We start from the raw sequence: 23,323 nt of genomic DNA on the forward strand, positions 1-23,323 counted from the left end.
TCTCTGGCTGCCTCAATCTGTTGGCTTTTTCTTTTCTTCTTTCTTCTTTTCTTCCTGTTTCTGTGCACTTTCCCTAATATTTTTCGAGCTCACTAAACTAAGATTGTGTTTCTCAGACCCTCTGAGACAACGGCTTAAAGACGTCTGTGTTTTTTCGGTGAAAGATTCCCATATTGGAATGGGATGATACCCTGATATCATGTGACCTTCTTAACCAGTAGGGTTATCTGTCGCCGGGACATAGAGATTTCTGTGAACAATTTTTTCCTGCACTCTGTAGGCCTTGCTTGCCATGGAAGTGACAAGCGTGTATTGTTTATACTTATAGACTGTGTGAAAATATGTGATGCTTATACTTGTTAGCTGTGTGTCTAATTATAAGGTTTGAGAACATAATATGTTTATAGAAGGAAAACCTTGAGAAACTGAAGATAATGAAACACCTGCAAATTTAGTAAAACCCTAAAAGCAGATTAATTAGAAAGAGGTTTCTATGCCAAGGATGATTTCAGATCGCGTGGACAGAACATCAGGTCCAATGAACTGGAGACATGAGACACGTGCACAGACTGAGCTATCCAATCACCTTATTGTGAGCATGTGTCCCAAACAAACTAAACTGTATAAAAGTTAACTGATTTAAATAATAAATTGACATATTGCCGACCATAATGGCCTGTGAGCATTATGTTCATGCCTCCCCATCGATAGTTATCCATTTAGACGCATGCTCCTTTGGGCTTCTCTGCCCTGGCACGTCCCCCGTGCCTTGGACACGCCTCCTACATAACACCACTCTCTTTAGGGCACTGAAGTCTTCTAAGAAGGTAAATGAACATTTTATCTCATGACCTTAGATTAGCTCACTTGGTTGGAGCCTGTTGCTAATAACACCAAGGTTGTGAGTTTGATCCCTGTATGAGCCATTCAGTTAAGAGTTAGACTCGATGATCCTTGTGGATCCCTTCCAATATTCAGAATATTCTGTGACTCGGGCCAATAAAAATGAAAATTCTATCGGAATTTATGAACCACAGTTCTAAGTACTCTTATCTCACTTTAAAAAAAAATAACAAAAAAAATGTATATATATATATACACATCCTCTTCAGCACACAGCATGGACATTGAAATCACACCCCTTTTCTGTTCTTATCCATACATTAACTTTCCATATCAGACAGGTCACCTACCATTACACGGTATTTCTGCCAGTTATCTACATACCTATCTCTGCGAACACACAGACACGTGTTTGGGTGTTTACGAAGCTCCTTGGCCTCAAGAATATTTATTCCATCTTCTCTCCATCAACATCCCAGAGGAGTTTTATTACCCCTGGGCCATGAGCCCTGTGCTGTTTGGCAGACATGCCAACACATTTGCCTCCACATGAGCATCAGGCTCGCACAACTCTCCCCTCAGACAGCCCCTGTGGCTGCCAAGAGCTAGAACAGCAACGCTCTTCCTCTGTGCTCCATGGGAGAAAAAGAGCTGGTGCTTGCACAAGAAGCAACTATCACTTCTACAAAAAATAAACATCAGCTACATTTATCTCAATGGTCATTATATATCATCACTAATTCCCTCTGGGAGCACTGCATTACAACAGCAGAGGCATTCAGTATCTGTGAGGGCTGGGAACATCAACTGGAGTCCTTGCATGAGAAGGGTGCCTGAGAAGGGTGCATGTGATGTGGCTCCTTTTTTAATGGAAGGTTTGGCTTTGTGCCCTGGAAGCAAAAAAGTAAACAGTTCTGCGTGCAATGACATGCACTCTGCTTGTATGTGGAGTCACAGAAAAAGGTCCCTTAGGGAATGGGACAGAGCTTGGAAATCCGCATAGACCTGCATCGCATTCCATCCTCCTCAATTCTTCATCTTCCACAATTCTCTAGTGAGACCAAAAGAGGACTAACACATATTTAAGGTCTATAGTTTTCCCAAATTAAAAAACAAGAAAAAGAACTATGTACACAACATCATAATTTTCCATGCTCCCTACCCTCACTTCTGCTTTGCTCATTTCATTTAATTTTCAAAGGAAAAAAACCTTGCTCAATACAGAAAAAACAACTGCAGAAGAGTTTGTATTCTGCTCCTGCTAAAACTTTATAGCAGCAAAAAGCTATTATGCCTTCACAAAAAAAACAAGTGTCACCAAAGCCAGATTCAGTGATCTGACCAAATATTATCTGCTTTCCAAATGTTGCATCCTGAATGACTATATTTTAATAACATGAGACTATTCTGTAACACTGTTTTTAGAAAGTGGAAGATCGATGCCAGGTTGTTTTGATGCAGTCTGCTCTTGGCTATAACATCGCTTCCCCAACAGCAATTAACTAAGGTCAGCAATATAATTTTTAAATTACAGTGTAGAAACATTTCAGAGAGCACATAAAGTGTGTAAGACTCAGCAGGGACTCGGGAACTCAATCATTAAGTGCACAAGGGGGCACATTCCCTTCATTCATGAGTGTACTTCTCATTAATGCTAATAGCATGTTGAGAAGAAAATATGCTCCATAAACTTTCATTACTCACTTTTTCCCTTACTCTTTGACAAATGAGCCACTGATGTAGACTCAGAGGTAGGTCCACTTCTCTCTATCCCAGTGCTATAGAAAACCAAAAAGGCTTTTCGTTGCAAGCACAGACACTTCTATCTACATCTCACGCTGTGGATTTGAATAAATCCCACTTCTAAGCCACTGAGGAACTCACAGATTCACTAACAACTGTTGCCAGAACACTGCCTCTTTCCCCTCTTCTCACCTGCAGTCCCCACATTCCTGCCCCCTGCATGGCATCAGGTCCCTTGAAGAGTCAATTCACCCCATTAATCAAGCAGAAAAATAAGAAATTCTCTTCTATTGTAGCAGAAAACTAAGGTATCTCTAAACTTCTCATATAACCTCCAAAGAGGCTATATTTTCTACAGTCAGGTGAAAACCTGATATAACTCATATCCTGGTGGTGTTCCAAGTGTTTAACTACTTTTTGCCCATTCAAATTACCATAACACATCTCTGTAAGATACAGATTTTTATTTTGTGTCCTAAACTATCTTTGAAGGTGCTGCCACATGTCATTTTTTAGTAGTGGCCAGGTGTTGCTGATGAACAAAGTAGCTCTGAACAAGGAAAAAATATTTTTCCAAGAGGAGGAGAAATTGCAGATGTTGAAATGTCTGCTTTGGGAATCATTACACAAGTCGCACACAAATGGGAGATTTGGTCTTTTTTCACAGGTGAAATTGTGACAGCCTTTCAAGGAGTATTCAGAAGTAAAGGCAGTTACGGGATGAGCAGTGGTCCCTGCTAGCAGGGGAAAAAAAGGGAATCTGGGGAGTGTTACCCAGGACGAAGGCATCCTGCCTCCTGCAGCTTCCTGCTACACCAACAGCCACCATCAGAGCTCGGAGCTGAAGCTGCCATCTCTGCTCTGTCCTTGTGCCTGGGGCTGGGCAGGACACTCAGACAGACTCAGGAGTCTACCCCAGCTGCATGAGCCATTCCTGCTCCCTGCCTGTCCCTTCTCTGCAGACAAATAGGTGGTAGAGGCAGACGTGATATGCTCTATGGTGCTTCTGCCAGTTCTGTCCCTCACCTCCCCACATCTGTTCTTGGCCTCAGTCTCATTTCTTCATCCCTCCTCAGCCACTAACAGGCCTGCTTTGGAGGAAAAAAAGGGTAGAAAGAGCATATCTTGAGCAGAGACTTACTGGCATTTGCTTTATATTAGTTTTTGCTTTTGTTAGGATGCAAGTAGCACCTTTATTACCTTGGCTGCTGGACTTTGCAAGGGAAGAATAAGTAGAGATAAAAACAAGCCTGAATGTTTCTTCCTCCACCAAATGCACACTGGCCCCACAAAATTCAATTTACTAAACACAGTAGTCTCACACTGGCAAAATTCAGTTTTATCCACAGTAATAAGAAGCCTCGAACCAGTTCTGATTTCTTGAACCTGATTGCCCCCTTTCAATCTGCATTTTCATATACTGGGAAAAAGAAAAACCTGCAAGATAGTGAAATACAACTGGAAATCCCAGCCTCTCCTAAAATTTGTTACTTCCAGAGCCTCTGCCAAGCTCTACTCCTCTCCTCCTATCTCCCAGGACAGCAGCTCATAAACTACATCCAAATCCTTGTTGCAGCACATCTGCCTCCACTAAAACAACAAAAACACAGATTTCTTACTGTTGATACATTTACAAGCTGGTCATTTAAAGCCCTCTTGGTTCCCTCGAGAACTGAGAATTGTTTGAATCAAAAACTCAGTATTTAAAATACGCGAGTCTAAAATCCACAGACTTAGACAACCAATCTTTATTCTAAAGTAATGTCCACTGACCACCAGGATTTCATGATTGAAGTCTTGTAGGGAACCAAAACTAAGCAATGCATTTAATTCAGCTCCAGAGAACTCCTGCTCTCTGCAAGCCTGATCCACCTGTGCAGCTACACAAGCTCCCTAGTATGCAATCCAAAATTTTGCTAGACTAAAACAATTAGCAAGTCTATTTACAACTAAATAATCAATAAAGAAAAGGTAATTTACAAAAAAAGAAGCACTCAATATTCTTCAAAAAACGAAAAGGTTTGAAACTCATGCATTAAAATCTTTAGCTTGAAGACATCTGGATAAACAGATTAGTAAATAAATGGTCTTATTTGAAAAAAAAAAAACCAACCAAACAAGACAAGCATATCTAAAACAACTCTACTGCATCTCAGTTATCCTCTAAGCCATTCAGGGCAGTGGGCATTCTCACAAGGTATCCAGTCCTCCTTGCACCAGCAGTCAGCTCAGATGCTCACCTAACAGCATCTCTCCTCATAAGGGGCCCTGTTTCACTCAAACGCATTTTTTCCAAGCAGAAATGATGCATAATGAATGAATCTCAAAAGTAAGACTAACTCTATTAGCAATACTAGCTAGCATTTAGCAGAGGAGTACATATACCCCCAGAACACACATCAAGACATGCTCAGCTACTTATTAACCTGGAATATATCTCTCAGGTTTAATGGAAACAGCTGCAAATAAACTACAAACAGGTGGGCCGAGTTATGGGAGTTATTGTTCATGGAGTTATTGCTCATTGGCAAACAAGCCTCAGCACAGCTCTGCTGGCAGCAGCTGGAGCTGGTGAGAGGAGCTGCGGCAGCCCCTGAGAGGCACTCGGGGCAGGGGACCCTGGAGACTCCTCCACAGGAGCACTCGGGGCAGGGGACCTTGGAGACTCCTCCACAGGAGCACTCAGGGCGGAGGGCCCTGCAGCCCCCCATGCAGCCGCTGTCCCCGTGAGCTGCCTGGGGTCACAGAGCCCCTGAGCCCCCTGCCCAGCCCTGGCCGTGGGCACCTGTGGCATCGCCTCCGCTCCCAGGGCTCCTCTGAATCCACTCAGGGGAACAGGAAAAGAATGCTTTGTGGAGGTAATACCTGCTGTCCCATATCCCAAACACAGACTCCTCTTTAAATTCACCTCCTATGCATGAACTGGGAAAAAACGCTGATGCTGACAGGCTGGGAAACCAATACCTACACAAACAGTTTTCATATTAAGCAGATCCTCAGAAAACACCAATAAACTAGAAGGAGCTGGCACTGTGTGGTGTTGAAGGCTGGAGCTGATTTTTTTAAAATTTTGTTTGTTTATTTTGAGGGAATTTTCCCCCCAGTTGTAAGTCAAAACTAGTTGTGTTAATGAAATAACTTGACTTTAAGAGGTACTGAAATCCATAAAATTTCCGAGAAGTCCAGGACTTGAGAGAACCAGGTTATTCCTTTCCTGGTCTAGCTATTAACATGGATAATTTTTAAAAATAATTTTGTTTGAATTTGTTCAGCAGATAATTTAGGAGACATTTCATAGTCTGTCCTGCATTTGATCAATCCAAATCACTGTTAAACCTATCACTTTCACCAACAGTACATTCACTCCAGACAGGAAAGGGAGCATCTTTTATATTTATTCACTGAGAATAGTTCTTTTAAAGTGATTCTTTGACTTGTGATAGAGCACATGTGCTAGAGATTAACTGGAAGCTACTTTTAAATATTCAGTATACTGTGTGATAGTATCAATGATCAAAGATGCAAGGAATTCTACTTATTAATTAATAAACTAGGCTTTAAACCACAAATATGGAGCAACCAAAAATAGGGAGCTGTCATTCATGAAACATAAATCGGCATTTTCCATTTCTTTTCCCACCTAGCTAACCACAAACGGTAATGAGCCATAGACAAAAACTCGATGGCTTTCTGGGGAAAAATTCAATGCCAAAACAGCCTAATCAACCAATTGATAGTAATCGTGTAAAGAACATTATCTAAACTTAAGTATTCTTACTAATTATTGTAACAGGGAAAGCATGAAACTAGGGAAGAAGAGAAAAGGGACTCACAATTCTGTTTTCACTGCAAAACCTGCAAAGGAAATAAAAAATCCCAATCTTAGCTACATTGCTGTTGATATTTGCAACAGATTCTCCAAGCTGTATGAATTTTTAATGCATATCACTCACATACAAATATTTGCTCTTAATGGATGTTTTTCCTTGAAGGAATGCTAAAATGTGTACTGAAGCAGAAGGTTATAAGGAAATTGTTATTGTCATTTCTACTCAATTACTGCCTACACAAGAACTGTCATGCAGTGAACGCAAGAGAAACGCCACCAAGTGATGGCGAATTTCCTGGCTCTTATCACTGTGTCAAAACATTACCATTCTGTAATCACAGGCTTTCATGTAATACAGCTCAAATGGCAACAAAATCCCAATGTGAAGCCTTTTTAAACATCAATTTACTGATGGCAAGGAGCAGGATTAAGCACAGCTTAAATTCAGTAAGCTGGTACCTAGAGGAACTCCCTACCTAAGCATGGGCCACGTTTTCCACAACACAGGGAGACAGGCCCCTCTGAGGGGCTTTGGAACAGTGTAGACAGCAGGAGGGTGGTGGGAAAGGCAACACAGACTGATCCTGTGACACAGGGATTTCCCTACAATAGGCATTCCTTGCCATGAAGCCTTTCCTGGAATTCATCTTCAAAGTTTGGGAACCAGGCATCCTGGTGTTCATCAAGAACACACAAACCCAAGTTTAAACTGCTTTCCTGTGCCTCAGGTTTCTAAATCCAACTTATCCTTGGAGTCCCCTTGCCAGAGACACCGTTTGCTCTCTGGTTTTGTGAATATTAAAACCATCTCTATTACATGATGAACCCAACCGATGATACTGAAAGGGATCTGGACCAGAGTACATCTTGGGGTGAGATGCATTCTCCTGGGAAAGGGGAACACACACTCAAACCTCACTTTACATAAAGAAGGAATTTTATCCCTAAACCAGATCAGTTGGGAAAGAAGTTTCTTCTTTGGGCTCCTCAAGTCTAGCTCATGGTTTTCTTAGCACCTGCTGAGACTCAACTTCTACTATTCTGTGAACTACCTTAACTTCTAAAATAAGCTCAAATTAAATGTTTCTCTTATATGTTCCTTCAGTAATTTATTTTTTGCTAAAACTAGCTATTTAAAGGTGTCAAATTTATAAATGAGTTTGACCATTCTGACATATAAATATTTCAACTGAAAAAATCCAACTCCAATTCCACACTTTAAGCCCCAGTGCAATGCTTCCCTCTTGATCACAGTTCAGCCCTAAAACACCTCAGACATACAGAGAGTGCAGGGGAGAAGACATCCTATTATGATAGCACAAAATGACATATTAATAGACCCACAACTACCCTAAGCTGCAATCATTACACAGCAGCCGAATCTATCTATCCCATTGTGTGTGGATCACACACTTTCAGGTACAGACATCCCTGTATAGAGCTTGCAAAACCCCCGTATGGGAAGTCAGATCAGCATTAGTTACTTTTAATCATATGAGGGGAGCACACACACACACACTTACCATATCTCGGCTCACGTGTGACCTTCACTCCATGCAGGAGGCTCTGCTACTACGTGCACAACTTCTTATGCCCTGTTTAGATTTGTTATCTGCAGAAACCACCAGTGCTCACAGCAAAACTGCACTGAGACACAGGGCAGTGCTGTAACACTGTTATGCCTGAGCAGCTCCTTCCCCTCAAGTCACTCAGACATGATTTTATTTCTGGAAATGAAGTATGAAGGCGTGAAAAACTATTTACAGCTTGATTACTGCATTTCCTGTGAGCCAAAATACTAGGACTGTGTGAATACACAGAAATCTTATTTACAAATTAGGCTGTTAGAAAACTTCGATCCGAAAGGAGGCATCTGTGTGTTTTCTGCTCTGCAAATAGTCACATTGGGTTGCCTAAAACGGCTTGTTTCTTTGGTTAGGGGCAATAGTCATTTATGAAGATGATCTATTAGGTACTTGTTTCTAAAAATAAAGGACAGCACTCTACAAATTATAATTCCTTCTGCTTTGGAAAGTTGGAGGAATATCTCTGGATCAAACTGTGAAACTGTTCCAGACTCACTGGATATGAAAAGCAGAGCAGTAGGGGAGAGTGCAGTGCTCCCAGGCTGGGTGCTGGAGCATTGCCATTCCTCCTTCAAATTTCAGGATGAGCCCCCATCCCCAGCTGAAAGGCAGTGATAACAGAAATGCGTGACTGATGCATTCCCCACTGGTTTTACAAGCAGCAATGCTTTCAAAGTACTTGCTGTAGCACCAAAGAAAACCAAACCATACAGACTAAAAAAAGAATTCAACCAAATGGCTTAAGTTTTGCATTAAACACAGCTAAGGAGCCACCTTCCAACCAGCGTTAATTTATGGTGCTTATAGTGGGCACACCACCAAATCCTCGGAGTACTCTACACGCAGATATTAAACACTGCCAAACCAGAGTGAGTTAGCATTTAGTTACCAGCTCATTAAAAAACATAGAACTGACATGGATGAATTCCCTTGTCTGCTTTCAAAATCCCACCTTTTACGTTTATGCTACACAAATTTTACACTTGACTAAACAAACATCAAATCTAAAATCCAAGTTTTTAGACTTTTTTTCCCTCGCTTAAGACCAGATTTTGTCACAACACTGCATGTATTACAGATTTTGGCAAGATGAGTAGCTGTAATCAATTTTATTGTAAGAAAAATTTCTTTGTTTATATTAATTCTTAGAGTAATAAGTAATTTACTTTACTATTAGAAGGGATGACAGGCACCAGAGCTTGCAGAAAATCAACATTAAAACCAACAGATGCTGTAGTCACACTATCAAAGTACATTTAAACCAGGCTTCCAGTGAGAAAACAGTAAAATATATGTTTTAACTGAGTGGGTCCCTCAGTCTATGCTGGCAGTACGTACTTCCCCAAACTAGGACTTGTCTCAGGGATAAAGAATAACTGGATAGAATTATGTAGTCTGTACCATATTTTTTAAAAGCAAAAATCTTTTATGCCACAATTTTCTGTAAGTTAAAATTTTTAGAAGAGCAAACATTTTCATTTAAAACTTCATAATGAGAGAAAGCCTGGTAGCTTGCTATGGAATCCCATCCTGACCTCATGTGTATTTGGTTTACAAACCAAGTTGGTGTTAGGCTTTCTGTACAAATCAGATCCCATCATCTCAGCAGCTCTCAATCTTCACATCTCTTTTTGAGCCAAAGGCACAAACGTGGTTTGGGGATTCTGTTCACATGGAATCACAGACTGATCACTTGGAAATTATCCTCATTCAGTGGATGTACCATGATACACTTTTCAAGCATGACTCCTTTGGTTAAAAGCTAAGGTATGTTTTGAAAAGTACCCTGCTTTTGAGGAAATCAGTGGCAAATTTTTCATCAGGAAATTTGGGAATTAATTTGGAATAACTGAAACTGCATTTTATTTCCAGCATTGTATCATGAATTTAACATTATTTTATGTGATGCTCATGATGAACACCAACATACAAAAGCCTTTATATTATCTTTGAAGTAAGGAAAACCTGGGGTGTATTTAAGACTGGCAAAGAGAAGAAGAGAGGCAACAGTCTCCTTACACGAATATTCAGAATGATAATTTCCAGAAACAGGGAGTGGCTCATACTCTGATGGCAACGGAAAGCAAACAAATGCTTTCCTATGTGGCTGACACTTATTTGGATACTGCTGCGGTGCTGTTCCCTCTGGCTCCTGTCACAGGACTTTTAAAAAAGCACAAACTATCCCTGAAGACAAGCATTTGCCTTTCTAGGTTCTTCCCATCAGGAAACACCTGCATGCTTGCTGCTCTCCTTCAAGTCTTCCTCATAAATCAGCAAGTGGAAATACCCAGACAGCAGACTGTACCTTAACGTTGGAATAATTCTGCTTTTATTGAATTGGCTCAACTTTCCTACATAAACATTGGCAGGACTATAAACTGGTGAGAGTGGGAAATGCCTGTCACACCATAGAGCACTGGAAAGGTCAGAGGGGTCTCTGCTGCTGCCCTGAACAGGCTCTGGGAGCCATGTGAAAGGCAGGTGTGATGGCAGAGTCTGCAGCAAAGGTGGAGAGCAGCACTTCCAACTAGTTTTACGACATGCAGTGTTACAGGAACATTCCTGTCTGGAAACATGCCACATGGTCCTTCGGCAGGAGCCCTCCTTGCTCTGCTTGCTCACACAAGTGGCAGCAGCTGGGCATCCTCGCTCATGGAGCAAATGAGTTCACTGGTAAATGCCCATTCCTCAACAGTCTGACCTTGGCTCACAGGAAAAGAGATCCAGTTACATGTGTTGAGAAAGCACTCAGACAGAATGTAGCACTGTGACAGACTGTGTCCTCCACAGCCCTGTTGCATTGCTTCTGTATGAGGGAATGTAGTCCATATATACCCTCTCTACAGAACCTTGAAAACACAAGTCCCTTTGCCTCTGAGAGAGCAAACTGTGAGAGGTTCAGGTGAACCAAACTGGCAGACACTGTTAGGACTAAGCCGGAAACTAATTTTGCATTTTAACAGTTTGTGCTGGTTTGGCTGGGGTAGAATTAATCGTCTTCACAGTGGCTGGTATGGGGCTATGTTTTGGATTTGTGCTGAAAACAGGGTTGATAATATAGAGATGTTTTTGTTATTGCTTACACAGAGCCTTCTCTGGTTTTCATACTTTCACACTGCCAAGGAAGTTGGGGGTGCATGAGAAGTCAAGAGGAGACACAGCCGGGACAGATGACCCAAACTGACCAAAGGGATATTCCAGATTATATGACATCATGCTCAGTATAGAAAGTGAGGGGAAGAAGGAGGAAGGCGGGGGATGTTTGGAGTGATGGTGTTTGGATTCCCAAGTCACTGTTCTGCGGGATGGGGCCCTGCTCTCTTGAAGATGCTGAACACCTGCCTGCCCATGGGAAGCAGGGAATTAATTCCTTGTTTTGCTTTGCTTGTGTGTGCAGTTTTTCTTTCCCTATTAAAGTGTCTTTATCTCAACCCACGAGTTTTCCAGCTTTTACCCTTCTGATTCTCTCCCCGATCCTGCTGGTGGGGGAGTGAGCAAGAGGCTGTGTGGGGCTTGGCTGCTGGCTGGGGTTAAACCATGACACAGCTGAAATGCAAAACTTCTGGGTTTGCTAGGTGCAAATCTAAACCTCTTGGCTTGAGTAAAAAAGAAGTGGTTTGGATTGGTTTTTGTTTGTTTTGTTTGCATCTTTTTTTTTGGTACTTTTTAAAAAACAGTGCTTTAAGTATTTAAGAGAAATGTATTTTCCAAATTCTTCAAAAGCCATCATGAATTGCTTTAATATTTTTGAAAATTACCCATTCAATTTTCTAGCCAAAATCTATTTGCCTAGTTCTATCTAGATTTGTAAAAGCATCGGGACTCTCCAGGTAATATTCAGGTTTCACTTCATATTTGGGACAGTGCCAGGCAAACCTGGCTCCCCTGACACAGGGGAGTCAGCACCAGGACAAGGACAGGGAGGGACTGGGGTGGGGTGGGCAGAGCAGCACCAGCAGATGTCCAGTAACACCAGTTCAGTCATGATCATTTATTTTCTTCACTGTTCTCTAAGGACTGAGGTATCACGGAAGTCTACAAATTGCAGCTTCCTCATTGCAATTTCAGTGCTCTCCTGCCATGCATGCTCAGGAAGGACAGAAGCTCCAGAAGTACAGTCAGTCTGTTTAGTGTTTAGGCTTTGCTGATATTTTTAAAAATATGCATTATTTCTATTAATTACAGGTCATATCTTGTAATATTTTTAGAATTGTCTAAGACTATTCTAAGAAACTGAGGGATTTAGTTATGAAAGAAATTCTCTGTCTTATTACAGGTTTCTAAAGAATGTCTTAGAACTTCTTTATCTATGTATTTAACCTGTATTAATACCCTAGGAAAATAACTACCTTTTGGTAAGATAAAAACAATTTTTTCCAACATTATATGTGCATTTATATATATCTATATACACACACACATATATATATACACACTTATATATATAGAATGCATGTGCATTTTGACTGCCAAAGACAGTCAAATTTTGACTGCCAAAGACATGTATAATTTTGACTTCACAGCACCAAGACCACTGGTGAAAACTTATTTGTGGCAAAGCATCAACATGCTTTACTTGACCTTGTAGAGAAAAGGGTAGAATTGGTCTGGCTTTTTTTTTTCCTAAACGAGAGTTGAGACCAAAAGAAACATTTGACTAAGGAATTTCATAAAAGGTCAAAAAGACACTGAAAATTATCTTAAGAGTAGTGTTAAGCACAGCCCTGAGAACAAATCCTGCCTCTGGTACATGACATTCATTTATAATTTTTTAACATACATAGGAAAATTTTATTTTAAAAATTTCAGAGGTGAAATTAAATAAAAAATTACTTGGAAAAAGCATTAAATCAATCAGTTTAGAAATCAACTAAATCTTAACTGAATGTCTAAAATATATGCTTAAAATACATAAAACCTGACAAATTACTTCATCAGTTTCTGCACAGGACCAATTACAACAGTGGAATCATTGTAAATTATATGAAAGTTAAAAAGACGCACAATTTTGTTAATAATTTGTTCAAAATAATATTTAAAAAATCAAGACTTTCATGGGACCAATTACGTTATGCAACTGTTATGCAAAACATCTTCCTAAAGACACCAATGAAATTCATTAATTGATTTTCACGTTTGCATAGAACTTAACATTTAAGAAAATATTTTCATTTAATTAAGCTCTTCACCACTGAAAGATGTTAATGTAATCTTAATGATCTAGTGGTGAAATTGGAAAAGAAGTGCTAACTCTGCTTTAGAATCACAGAATCATAGAATTATAGAATGGTTTGAATTGGAAGGGAACCTTGAAGATCATCTTGTTCCATCCCCTGCCATGGCAGAGACACCTTCCACTAGCCCAGGTTGCTCCAAGCCCCATCCAACCCGGCCTTGGACACTTCCAGGAATCCAGGGGCAGTCACAGCTTCTCTGGGCAACCTGTGCCAGGGCCTCACCACCCTTATAGTAAAGAATTTCTTCCTAATATCTAATCTAAACCTACTCTCTTTCAATTTGAAGCCATTCCCCCTTGTTCTCTCACTCCAGGCCCTTGTCAATAGTCTCTCTCCATCTTTCCTGTCAGCTCCTTCAGGCACTGGAACGCTACAATCATGTCACCCCAAAGCTTCCCTTCTCCAGGCTGAACAATCCCAACTCTCTCAGCCTTTCCCCACAGCAGAGCTGCTCCATCCCTCTGACCATCTTGGTGCCTCCTCTGGACTCTCTCCAGCAGCTCCATGTCCTCCCTGTGCTGTTCCCCAGGGCTGGAGGCAGTTCTGCAGGGGGGTCTCACCTGAGGGGGCAGAGGGGCAGAAGTAACTCCCTGGTGGTTCACCTGCTGGTTACGCTGCCTTTGATGCAGCCCAGGGTACAACTGGCTTTCTGGGCTGTCAGTGCATGTGGCTGAGTCATGTCCAGCCTCTCACCCACCAGCACCTTCAAGTCTAGGGAGAAGCTCCCCAGGGCTGCTCCATCTGTTCATCCCCCAGCTTGGATTGATCCCAGGGTTGCCCCAACCCAGGTGCAGCACCAGCACTTGGTCTTGTTAAAATTCATGAGATTCTCATGCACCCACTTCTCGAACTGTCCAGGTCCCTCTGGGTGGCCCTGTCCTTCACGTATGTCACCTGCACCCTCAGCTTGGTGTCATCTGCAAACCTGCTGAGGGTGCACTCGGTCCCTTCATCTGTGTCATTAATGAAGACACTGGTCCCAATACAGACCCCTGAGGGACAACCACTGGTCACTGATGTCCACTGGGACTCTGAGTTGTTGACCACAGCCCTCTGGATGTGTCCATCCAATGAATTCCTAATCCTCCTAACAGTTCACCCATTGAATCTATCACTCTCCAATTTGGAGACAAGCATGTTGCGGGGAACCATGTCAAAGGCTTTACAGAAGTCCAGATAAATGACATCTGTAGCTCTTCCCTTATCCACTGATGTAGTTACTCCATCTTACCACCTGCCGTTTCGTCTCTCGCCTGCCACTATGGAGCTTTACAAATGTGGATATATCCTTCGAGCCTGCGCAGTGGATTTTTTAGGTGAGGCACAGCATGCGCAGAACTGGTCCCACCCTTTACTCCTAAGGTTCATCTGTCAGGGCCTAGCAAGCTTGGATGGTGACAGTGAGGTCCTCAGGACGTAGGTTTAATTAGAGTGTCCTTCTCTTAGATGAATGGCCTTACAGGGCTAAACGAGCTCCATCTGCCCGGGTTGGGAATTAGAGTTGTCCTTCTCCTAGGATGACTGCCAGAAGGCTAGTGAGCCCATCCTGCCCATGGACACATTTTATCCGACCCTTCAGTTTTGACCTGTCTGGCATAGGAGATCCTGCCAGAGGCTTATACCACCGCCAGCATAGCTTGCAACCTCATAAGGGTGCATAAGCTTCTCCACCACTAAAATGATTTAGATGAGCCTTTCCCTGCTTTCCCCCCCAGCCTCCTACACTCAAACCCAAGGACATTCCCTTGCCCTAAACACAGTTCCAAGATGCTATAATTCCAAAACAAACCATTCCTGGGCAGAAGCCGCAAGCAAGCCAAGCCCAACACATCCCACCCTCACTGCAACAATGCCGGAACAGAAAGCGATCCCAACACACCCCCAGGCGGGGCAGACACACAGATAAGGGGTCCTCGCACCCACCTGGGTCTCGGGCACCTCCCACGACCCCAGCCCAGCCTAAACCCCCCCAAACCCCAGAAAAACCCACTACCCCCTTACCCTCCCCCCCACCGAGTCACCACAGGCCCCTCCTTGTACCACCCACCCACGGCCCTCCAAATGGGACTGCCTCTGGGAATCCCACTGACCCAGCCGGCCCCCCTCCCCCAAACGGGACTGCCCCACCCAGCCTCTTGCTGGTCCAGGGATCCCTCAGGCCCACCTAGTCCCATCCACTGGACTGATTACATGGCTAATGCATCTGTTCTAGAACAGGTAGCAGTCACAAGCATTGAGGCCATGTTGCTGAGAACACAGCTGTGCTGGGTAGGGCACGTCTCAAGGATGAAGGACCACCACCTCCCCAAGATCGTGCTTTATGGTGAACTTGCCACCGGCTGCTGCAGGAGAGGAGCCCCGAAGAGGAGATTCAAGGACTCCCTGAAACAATATCTCAGCTTTGGTCATATTGATCATCATCATTGGTCTACTCTGGCCTCCAATCAGGAGACATGGAGACACACTATACATAACGCTGCTGCTTCTTTTGAGAACACATCCAGAATCTTTTCTTGAGGAGAAAAGACAACATAGAAAGAATCGTGTCTTGCCAATACCACCTAAGGAGACATTCCGCTGTGCCTTTTGGAACTGGACTTGTCTACCTCGCATTGGCCTTTTTAGCCATCAGCGCGTTTGCAGCAAGTGTGGGTAGAGTCCTTCTTAAATCTTTGTTTGCGAAGCCCAGCCATGATGAGTTACTCCATGATAGAAAGCCACTGGGTTGGCCAGGCAGGACTCACGCCTCGTGAAGCCATACTGGCTGTCTCCAGTCACCTCCCTGTCCTCCATGTGCCTTAGCATAGGCTCTAGGAGGGTCTGTTCCATGATCTTCCCAGGCAGAGTTGAGGCTGACAGGCCAGTAGTTCCCAGGGTCATCCTTTCTTCTTTATTTAAAGATGGGTACTATGTTTTCCTTTTTCCAGTCACCTGGGACTTCCCCTGACTGCTACAAGTTTAGGAGTATCCTGGAGGCTGGCTTGGCAACTATGTTAGTGAATTCCCTCAGGACTCTGGGATGCATCTCATCGGGTCCCACTGACTTGTGAACATTCAGGTTCCTTGGGTGCTCATGAATCTGATCTTTGCTTACAGTGGGAGGGACTTTGCTCTCCCAGTCCTTAACCTGCTGTCCATCCACTCGAGAGGTGTGGGAAGAGAGGCTGCCTTTGAAGATTGAGGCAAAAAATTTTTAAGTACCTCAGCCTTCTCTTCATCTGTTGTTACTGTTCACCAGAGTTGTTTATGAGACGGGGTACACGTTCTTTAACCTTCCTTTTCTGATTAATGTACCTGTAGAAGCCTTTCCTGTTATTCTTTGCATCCCTTGCCAGGTTCAGTTGCAGTTTTGTCTTGGCCTTCCTCACCCCCTCCCTACACAATTGTACTTCTCTATACTCTGTTACCTGTCCTAGTTTCCACTGTCTATGCATTTGCTTTCATCCCTTTATTTTGACCAGCAGTTCCCTACTCAGTCATGCTGGTCCCTTGCCTTCCTTGCTTGATTTCTTGCTTCTGGGGATCACTTGCTCTTGTGATCTATGGAAGACTTTTTTAAAGATCTGCCAGCTCTGTTCCACTTCCTTGTCCCCAAGAGCAGTCTTGTGGGGGATCCCTCTGACTATCTCCCTGAAGAGCTTGAAGTCTGCCTTCCTAAAGTTCAAGAGCCTGACTTTACTCCTTATCTGACTTGTATTCCTCAAGACTGCAAACTCCACCAATGCATGATCACTGCAAGGCTCCCTCCAATCTTGACACGCCTCATTAGCTCGCTTATGTTGGTGACCATCAAATCTACTATTGTATTCCCTCTGGTAGGGCTGTCTGTCACCTGGCTTAAAAAGTTATCCCCCATGCAGTCCAGGAATCTCCTCGATTGCCTACAGCTTGCCTGATCTTTAGACTGTCAAACACATATGAAGTGGAGTACTTCAGAATTCCTATGATTTGACTTGGATACAATCAGAGACCTTTAGCTGCAGCACTGAATTTTTTACCAGCAATCTCTCACAATCAGTAGCATCTTAGAAGAGAGTATCAGTAGTATCTTAGAAGAAAGCCATATTGCATGTGCCCTGCATTTTTCAATCTGCCTTATCAGATTGTGCTTTTAATTGCTAGCAACTGGGATTTTTGAGGATATGTGCCTGCATTAGGATGTCATAAAAAACCAGAAACTGAGAAAAAGTCTCAAGACAAATAAAGCCCATATGCTTTTGATCATGGGTAGGGTTAAAATACATTGTTTTCTCCGGAAAAACTCCTAGAAAATTAAGGAAGCAACATTTTTCTGTGCAATAAAAGAAACAAGACTGGATGAGGAAGAAAGGATGAGTTTGTTTATGAAGTATTTGCTCAGGGCACTAAATTAAGGCTCTGTTTGTGAATTTAATTATAATATTTTCTAACTTTCTGAGAACCTGGTTTCACGATTTATGCAACTTGTGCAATGTGTCACACAGTACATGTTCACCCAATGCTACAGGCTCTCATTAGCAAGTTTCAGAAATCAAACCCTCTTCTGAGGGTACCACAGTCTTCAGTCTCCTGTTCCATACCTATGCATCCTCTTCCTGCTGGGTGACAGGCTTCCCCTTGCCCACCCCAGCAGGTCCCTTGCTTTCTCTTCTGTTCTCTCACATCGTGGCTTTTCCCCACAATCTGCACAGTCCCAGCCCAGACTCTTCTCTAGCAGATTGTCATGTTTTAGGAGTGGTATTTTCTATTTTAGTACTAGTGCTAAAAAAACCCCACACGCCACTCCCCCTCCTCCTTCTCCTATTGGAGGCACAAAGGGCAAACATCATGGTTGGGATAAGAACAATTTACTGGAAACAGCAGCGAGATAAGAAAACAAACAGTAACAGCAGCAATACTAATAACAAAAGGTATAAGAAAATAAATTATTCACATGGACAAACATTCCAAATAACAGACAATAGCAGACGGCTGTCATGGGTGACAGTGGGTCTGTCAGCACCTTGGCACATACTGACAAAGCAATAGATGTTGACCAGATCAAAGTGTACCCCTGAGATGGACTGAAAGAGAGGACTGAAAATGGAGGCCCTGATCCTGACAACATACTGATGCATCCTGAAGAAGCTGTCCTGTGGGAACAGAGAACACTGTCTCATGAAAGCAGGAGCACTGTCTCATGAGAACAAGGACCTGTTTTGAACGAGAGTGGTTGGGAAAAATATCAACATGAGAGAAAAATAAGATCAGGTGCTCGGGACTGTTGTGGGAAAGAACTGGGCTGTTTTGAGAAAGAGTAAAGTGGTGGTGAGAAAGTAGAGTTTAGAAAATGCACCTATTAGCTGTAAGAATTCTGGTGTGAAAGTTTGAACTGTCCTATCCGTGTGCATTACGTGTGTTCAAAAACTGTACCTAAGGGGCTGCGCAGCAGCCCCGGGTGGTTGTCCCTGCTTTTTCCTTGGAATAAACTTTGCTGGAACCTTTTTTTGTGTCGCTTTGGCCGTTCCGACATTACCAGCGACAGACGGCTCCCTCCACCACATTTTCTCCACCAGCAGGAACCCCTTCTCCTTGGAAGAGAGACTCCTTCCTCTGCCCCCAGCAATGATGTGAGGTGATACAGAATAACGTCGGGGTCCTGGCCATGCCCCTCCTGGCTACTGCAAAAATTAAGCCTGTCCTGGCCAGATCCAGGACACAGATCATCCTACCTGAGGGTTCCTTTTTCTAGATTCTTATATTGATACTGCCTCCAGTTTACCTACTGGCTAGATCTTGGTCATTTAAATCCTCAACCACCTCCTCCACTCCCCCTCATCCTTGCAGCTCTAGGAACACTTAATGCCAGGGAAACCTTGTAAGTTATGCAGGTTTTTTTCTCTCCCAGTCCCAGCTGTGCATCTACACTTTTTGCAGCGGAAGCCAGAAGCTCTAAGCACAACCCTTCATTGCAGTGCAGCTTTCACAGCAACAAGCATCTTGGGTTGGGTGCCCTCCCTGCCTCTGAAGTATAGCTCTGAAGTATCTCAAGTCAGACAGTCCAAAAATAACCCACCTTGAAAGGTAGTTCCTTTGTCTGAAAACATAGCTCTTCATTTTTACAAGACAAACATGACATAAGGGTTTTCAGAATGGATGTTACTCAATTTTATTTCTAATACATCAAGCCTGTCAGTTCTTTTGTGAGTAAAATGAGTGACAGGGTTTACAAAGAGTATTAGCTCTAAAATACTGCACTGTCTTGGGGTTTGAAGAAGCGATTAAATTATGTAGTTGGGAGAACAAATAATCTCAAAGCAGAAAGCACACTTTCAGTTTTCAATGTAAACAAATAAAAGAAAACGCTCCAAGAATGATGTGGTAACATACAGATCTAAATCATATAGGCTGTTTGTGCTCCTGTATAATTTTGCTGCATTGCTTTATAGGAAACATTTGAAGTGAAGAGCTGTCACCAATTACCACTGAACCCACATCTCATCCTTCCTCATAAATTAGCAGAACTGTAAAGCTGAAACCATTACAAGTTTCTTAAATGCTTAAAATAAGCCATTTATTATTTTGCCCCTTTGGCCAGCAGGTTAGTTCTGCAAATACTGCAAATTGATTCCAGCAGAATAGAGAGGTTGGTACCTTCTCTACTTAGAAGGGTTTTCTTTGTAGCAGAAATGTGTCACTACAGAACTAGTTCTAGCTGTTGTGCTACGATATACTATTTCCAGTCAAAACATCACATTCGTACTTCTGAATTAACCTTCTCAGCTTAACTCAAGGTCACTTCATTTTCTTCTTCATCATCATTTACCCATTTTCCCTCACAATCCCCAGAGTCTCATGGTACTTGCAGTTCCTGCCATGTTTCATTTCGCTTCATACCTCCTCAAAAGCCCTTTCAGTCTTTTCACATTTCTAATCAACTTTCTTCTAACTGGTCTTCTGGTTCCCGCAGGTCTTGCCTGAGGTTTTCCTTCTGCTTATGTCTTTCACACTGCAGATGTCTGTGCAAGCTCTTCTCTGTGGCTGCAGAACTACTCTTGAAACAGGCCCATGTGCAAAAGCTGCACCTCAGACCTGCACTCATGGTTGGGGTTTTTTATCATTTGCCTATCATGAAGAAAAACAGTTGGTGATATATCCTACCTTTTTCAATTTGGTGTCATCTTTCAGAAGAGAAGGTTTTGCAGAAACTTCTCTTCAACTGGAAGCACCTCTTGATGTCTTACATTTCTGGTACAGAATGACAGGTCTGGTATACACTTTGAATGGTGACTAATTGACTAGTTCAAAGTAAAGGAAAGATTTGCTAAAGATATCCCCAAAGTAATTTTGGATTCATTTACTTTTTTTTACTTCAATAAAAGCATACTGTTACAGTACTGTGTCCCAGGGTTCACAGTGAAGGCTACAACAAAGCCTGCTGTATTTGCATATGCAATTAATGCTGCATATGGTAGCATTCAATCTGTTAGTTATCTCTTTAAACAGTATTCAGTAATCTGCATTTCAAGAAGTAACATACCACGCAAAGCTTTTAAAGTACTTAACAAACATATTTCATTAGTTTTCAGCAACTTCTTAAAGGTGCACTTTATCATCTTTATTCTGCCAGTGGATAAAACTTTACATAGAGAATTAATGTAAAATTTTTCAAAGACATTTTGTGTTTAACCCTTTATAAGGCTTAAGAATTTGGTTGTACATCAAGGTCCCCAAAAGGAATTGAAAAGGTCCAAACATGAGCAATGGAAACAACTAATGCATGAGAGTATTTCTACATGAGGAGAGATCAAGTTAAAAGAGAATGAACATATGGCAGAGGAGGCACGAGCAACCAGAGCAAAACTTGCCAGTGCCTCTTCCTCATGGTTGAACAGAGAGCTGCAGGGAGATGCACTGCAATGAAGAACAAGTCAGTTAAGAGGGAACAACACTACACACATCTACTGCAAACACATCCTTATAAGAACTCTGTAGGGCAAGAGAGGGCTGGGGTGGTCTGGGCCAGGCCTAGGGACACAGAGCAAGCCAGGGCAGTGCTCAGCAGAAGCATCTCCCCTCCCTGAGGCTGAAGATCTGGCTGTGGGACGGGGGAGATGTCTGGAATATATCTGTTCCCTTCAAAACCACTCGTGCTCCAAATAAAAGCAGAATGCCATCTGCAAAACTATACAAAGTGAAGATAACTATTATGTTTGCTAAAATACACTTCTGGAATCAAACCTGCTTTAGGTTATTAACAAACAATTTATGGTGCAGGACTTGGAAAGTACCTCCCAGATGAGAATATCAATTCAAAGCTGTTGGGGAGGATTTTTTTTTTTACCGCTACCATTTCTCTTCCACTGAGGTTTCCTTCTCCTGCCTTTGCAGCTGTCACTGTAAGTCATCAGGCATCAAGGAGAAAAGCATGAGATGCCTGACTGCATCTGTGCCTGTCAGAAGAATAGTGGGAACACAACAGGTTTGCAGCCAGAGGCGAGGGGCCTGAAGTTTGCATGCGACTTTTCCAAGTGCTCTGAAGAGGGTCATCTGGCCTGTTGTCATGAGAGCTGTAAAGAGGGGAATTTGACTCCTGAAAGTAGTTGGTTTCTAAAATCAACTACCTCAAAGATGAGCATCTGAAATCCATACTTTAGGAGAAGGTGCTAGCTGGGAAAAAAGCTGTCTCCTATAATAGTAGAGAGTTAATAATCCAGACTGCCAAAATAGGAAGATAAAGGGAATGCAGCTTTTTGTGTGTGTGTGAACATGTGAAAAAATGACCTTGAGCAACTAAGACAGCTACTACTAGAAAGTAGTAGCATACAGATATGCCTGAAAAAACCCCATGATATTGCAACCAAGGTTGTTGAATTCAGTAAATTTTTTCTCATAGGATGTAGAAAAAATAAGTAGAAAATGTATACTCCAAACTGGATTCTAACTGAAAATTAGAAAGTATAGAACCTGACAAAATCAATGACATGGGACTGGATTTTTTTACAGGGAAGGAAGAGGTTAGAGGATACTTATCTAAGTCAGAGGTTTTGAAATTGGTTGGGCTTGATGTTCATACTCAGCTGATCAATTCTCAGGGCTGTCAACAGTTATTTGCAATCCTGTGTTCTTCAGAACAGGGATAACTGAGACAAGATAAATATACTTCCTGTCTTTACAAGAGGTGGAAGATGAGGAGACTGAGAATTAGATATGTGTCATCTTAGCTGCAGTTCTTAGAAACAAATAAACCCAAACAATGGGTAAACAGAGAGAAAATCACAAGAAAATGAGTGTTTGCCTCATTGGATCTGTGTCAAACCAATCTCATTTCCTTTAATAGTAAGATAATAGATTTTTTGTCACATCTTGACTTCTCTAAAGCTTTTCACAGTATTTCATCTCACTTTCTTGTATATAAGCTAAGAAAACACAACCTAGATGAAAATACTAAAGTGAATACAGAACTACTTGAAAAACTACTCAGAGTAGTGTCAAATATTCATTCTCAAAATAGGAGATATAAAAAATGTGAGCCTTACGGGAGGCTGCCTTAGGTCTGCTATCAGTCATTATGAATGGCAAAAGACTTAGTGTACCTACTGGATATGCAAATAATATCAAGTTGGGAAGGAAGGAAAATGTAAATTAAAAAAAAAGTTAACATTTAGAGTCTGAAAACCAACAAAACCAGTTGTCATGGTTTGAGCCCCAAAAATCCAATTTCCAAGCCCCCTCCAATTTGTTTCAGTGTGAGAGATGTTTTCAGACATGCACAACTACCAACATGGGGGAATTATATCAAAATTTATTACTAACAGAATAAAAACTACAGAAACTAAAAAGCAAGTAAATACACAGTATTCATACAATTTCTACCACCCCTGGGGCCCTCCCACATCAGTCCAGAAGAAGAACCTTCAGGATGATAGCTAGTCTCTCATTGGGATACCATGGGTCGGGCTGCACCGCTTACCAGCTGCTCAGCCTCTGCCGAGGCTCCTGCTAGACTGCAAGGGAACACTTGCTTCACCAGGTCTGCATCACGAGCTACAGGGAGCTTTCATTAAAGTTCTTACCCAGAAAAAGCCTGCTTGGTTTGGCTTCTCTCTGTCTCAGCTGTAGCA

General features: G+C 42.3%; 1 protein-coding gene across 5 annotated transcripts in view; it reads right to left on the minus strand.

The window, feature by feature from the left end:
- The window catches only part of LOC103764022 (Kv channel-interacting protein 1), a 476,628-nt gene that overhangs the window by 103,019 nt on the left and 350,286 nt on the right, over positions 1–23,323 (minus strand). The window contains exon 1 of one of the 5 annotated variants that reach the window (XM_018089013.1): positions 23,276–23,316. The exons of the other annotated variants lie outside the window; for them this stretch is intronic. The gene's annotated coding sequence lies outside the window, so the exon portion shown is untranslated. Of the gene's footprint in view, positions 1–23,275; positions 23,317–23,323 lie in introns of those variants that run through there. 5 annotated transcript variants of the gene reach the window in all.

Source organism: Manacus vitellinus, unplaced genomic scaffold (assembly GCF_001715985.3).
Source record: "Manacus vitellinus isolate BGI_N305 unplaced genomic scaffold, ASM171598v3 scaffold_111_pilon, whole genome shotgun sequence".
Lineage (NCBI taxonomy): Eukaryota > Metazoa > Chordata > Aves > Passeriformes > Pipridae > Manacus > Manacus vitellinus.